We start from the raw sequence: 4,080 nt of genomic DNA, 5'->3' as shown, positions 1-4,080 counted from the left end.
TGATGGTAGTTCAGGGATGATAGTGCAGTGATGGTGGTAGTTCAGGACTTGGACTTACTGCAGAAGCTTCTAGCTTGTTTCCACACATGATGTGCCTGAGTCCTGAGGCATAGGGCAGTCCTGAGATTTGGCTAGATGATTATGGCCACTCTTTACTCTACTGAGCAGTGATTACTCTACACCTGGGCTGGATCTTCTTTAGAACCCATCTTCTAACAATAGGGAATCCAGTCTGTCTGCCAGTGGCCCATGGGTGGGGCAGGCTGAGCAGGCATGGCATGGCCCTCTAATAGAGAGCCAAGTGTATGTCTGTCTCTTTAAATGAGCTTTAGCTGAGAGAGACTGGCAGGAGTGTAGATGTCTATAAACTCTGACCACTGTTCTGGACTTGTGAGCCACAACTTTCCCATGTGATGCCCCAGTGGGTCAGAGTTACCAAGTGCACAGTGGCAGAATCACCATCGTTTGCCCAGGTCATCCTCCATCAGATTGATGGGAGCCTGTGAGAATGAAATGTACCCTGGGGGAGGTGGGGGCAAGGCAGGAGTGCCCTCAGCTCTCCCCAGGTGCTGGCAGGGAGAAGGCATCTCAGCCCTGGCCAGGAAGGCCTGGGAAACAAAGAGGAAGGTGGCCAGCCAGGAATAAGCGCAGGATTAAGATCACACAGACTGCAGTCCTTAGAAACTGGTTTAATCCACTTTATAAAGCGTTGGGAGGGTTTGTCTCTCCCTGAATATAATGCCTTGCACATCTGATCAGCTTTTTTTTCCCAGAACATTTCAAAGCTCTCTACAAATACAGTGAAGTCTCTTCAGATTAGAGCCTGGCCTATTATTACGTAGCTTTGGAGACACCCCAGGTCAGCAGGTCACCCGGGGCCCTCAGAAGTAAGACGAATCCTTACAACAAAAAGCCTGGTATGGCGTGGTTTGTCTAACTAGTGGTTTTCAAACTATGTGAGTCATAGGACCCTTTGGGGAAAAAAAGAAGCCTGAAGTTCAATTCTTAATACAGAGCAAAGAGGAATTATGTTGGTGAGGGCAAAGATCTGGGACCAGGGGGCACGGAAATGGGGTGTGGTAAACGCCTCATCCATCGGGCACCAGGATTCCCAGAAAAGTACTATGGATGCCAGTTAGTCCCTGCTCCCCATCACAGAGGAGTGTGTGTGTGTGTGTGTGTGTGTGTGTGTGTGTGTGTGTGTGTGTGTATCACTGTGTGTGTAGCTGTCTGTGTATCTCTCTGTGTGTATCTGTCTATGTATCTCTCTCTGTGTATCTGTGTGTGTATATATCTCTCCCTCTATGTGAATTTGTGTGTGTGTATATACAAGTGTATACACAGGCTCTGGCTCATTCATGCACACGTGCATGTAGAGATCAACTTTAGGATGCCATTCATCTTGTTTTGCTTTGACACAAAGTCTCTCTCTAATCTGGAGCTCACTAGGGCTGGGCACTGGGACTGCTTACCCTGCTGCTCAGCTTTCACGCATGCTCTCTGGGGATAGAACTCAAGTTCTCACACTTGCACAGTGAGCACGCTATGATGTGAGCCATCTTCCCAGACCAAAGGCAGACTTTCTGTGAAGCTAATGAAAACGCCATTCTTGGTGTACCAACAGCAACAGGACCTCAGCCTGCAGCTTCTGCATTGTGTTTTGAACATTTGTTTCTCCAATGCAGGCATGACAAGTTGCTCCCATATCATCGATAAGAGCCAACATTACCTTTTGGATCTGTTGAGCAGTTCTCAGTTCTTGGATCTCCTTGAACTCAATCTCCATTTGCAGAACGGAAATAGCAAACGTGGCTGTCTGGCCAGTGCCTGACTGAGCTTGAGCGAACACGATGTACCCTTTAATACAAGCAATAATAGCTCTTTGCTGAATAGCCGAAGGCTTCTCAAAACCATAGCTGTAGAAGCCTCAAAGAAGAGACTCTTTTAAATTCATATCATCAAAGCCATCAACCATTTCATTCCAGTTGCTCTCAATGGCACCATCCAGGTCCGTTCCCTCTGGACAGCCATCTTCTCTGGTGTTATAATCCTTGGAGCCACCAGACTTGATCCAAAAACCCACTCAGCACCGGACACTGGGGAGAGTGTTTGATATGCTAAACAGAACATACCTCTCTCCAAAATGGATCAAAATGTCTGTCTTGGATGGAGCAGATGAAATATTGAGCAGAAGGCTTAAGGGTCAACTCTATGAGAGGTGTTGCTTTCTGCCACAACGCCAACCGATGTGTTAGAAGCAACTAAGAAATTTATGAGAGCTCCCATTCAAATTCTGGTGAAGGAGGAAGTGACCCTTGAAGGAATCAAACAATTTTGTATAAATGTTGGGCAAGAGGAGTGGAAGTTGGATCCACTTTGTGACTTGTATGAGACTTTGACTATCCCACAAGCAGTTGTTTCTCTCAGTCCTAGGTGCATGGTGGACTGGCTCATGAGAAAATACATGCCAGGGACATCACAGTTAATGCTCTGCATGGTGACATGGCCCAGAAGGAAAAAGATGTCATCATGAAGGAATTCCCATCAGGGTCAAACCGTGTTCTCATCACTACTGACTTGTTGGCTCATGGGACTGGTGTGTAACAAGTGTTCTTAGCTATAAACTATGGCCTACCTACCAATCCTGAAAACACCATTGTTTTGGTGGATTTGAGAGGAAAGGTGTGGTTATAAACTTTGTTGCTGAGGAAAACGAAGATTCTTTGTGACATTGAGACTTTCTACCCTACTACAGTGGAGGAGATGCCCAGGAATGTGGCTGACCTTATCTAATTCCTGGAGTGAGATGGTTTTGGATGCAGTGCTCACTGTTGCTGACCAGGCAATCACAGCATGCACTGTGCTTCTTTGAGAATATTTGAATCTTGTCTCAATGTTCATAACGGATGATTCTGATAGCACAGCAACTTTAGTCCTGAGCTTTTGTGGGGAAATGTATTGGCTTTATCCTAATGTTAGGATAAAGCTAGACTATTGGGGGTGGGTCTAAAAGATGTATAAAGGTCTGTAAATATTTTTTCTTAGAAATTCACTTACTAGTTATGTTAAAAGCTATATTAGATGTTCTCTAGCATTTAATAATATACTTGTGAACTAAAAGATGTAAGTGCTGTATAAAACCAGCCAATTATGTTAAGCCAACACATCTGTCTTCATTGTGTTTGTCATTAGGCTGATTAGAAAGGCCTTTAAAAGTGGTTTTTTAAAGAAAATATTTGAATGCATTTTGTTGGTATTGTATTTATTCAAATAAAATATTTAGTTAGTGTTAAGCATGAACTGGGCCCTGTTGCTAAGCTCCAGTAGGCAATCATCCTAAATAGGGTTAAAACTCCAGTAAAATTGCCATATTGCACATGTCTTAACGAAGTTTGAATGTAAAATAAAACTGTATATTCACTTTTTTAAAAAGAAGGAAAAAGAAAAAAGAAGGAAAAAGGAAAAAGAAAGAGGAAAGAAAATACCACTCTTACAGGGTCCCTTCTGGTCAGTGGCTCCGCAGTTGGATTTGGCACCTAATTGTTGGTGTTTTATGGTGTGGATTTTTTTTAAAGGTTTGTTTTCTTGTTTCTAATTGTGTGTGTGCACGTGTGCTTGTGAGTGGGTATGTCAGTGTAGGTTCCATGAGGAGCGCAGAAGGTTTGGATCCCCAGAGTTGCAGTTATGGATAATGTTGTGCCACGTGGTGTGGGTGCTGGGAACTGAACTCTGGTCCTCTGGGAGAGCAGCGGGTAGTCCTAGCCCCCTGTGGGGTCTTCTTCTTCTTTCCTTTTTTTTTTTCTTTTTAATTTATGTGTATGTGAGTGAGTGTGTATGTGTGGCAGGTGTGTGTGCGTGCACAGGACTGGCTCTGTCCTTCTACCACAGCTGGGACTTTTACTCACGGGGAGGGGCCTCCGGCATCTTTCTGTCCCTGATGGTTAACATTTTTAACGTGAAGAGGTCCCTTACCAGAGCACTGCCACGCCCACAGCTCAGCTTACAAAGCCAGGGAGCCAGCCTGCTTTCATGCCCCTCAGAACTGATGTCTGTTCTCACAACTCTCTGAAGAAATACCAA

General features: G+C 44.7%; 1 pseudogene across 1 annotated transcript; it reads left to right on the top strand.

Moving 5' to 3' along the window:
• The first annotated feature begins 2,048 nt into the window (after positions 1-2,048).
• Positions 2,049-3,154, top strand: LOC311592062 (eukaryotic initiation factor 4A-II-like; annotated as a pseudogene). Its single transcript has one exon. The product of its transcript is annotated as a eukaryotic initiation factor 4A-II-like (transcript).
• The last annotated feature ends 926 nt before the right edge of the window (positions 3,155-4,080 follow it).

The sequence above is a fragment of the Acomys minous genome (genome assembly GCF_964271855.1).
Source record: "Acomys minous genome assembly, chromosome: 2".
NCBI classification, from domain to species: Eukaryota; Metazoa; Chordata; class Mammalia; order Rodentia; family Muridae; genus Acomys; species Acomys minous.
Note: the sequence above shows the minus strand (reverse complement) of the source record. Positions and strands in the feature narration are given on the sequence as shown.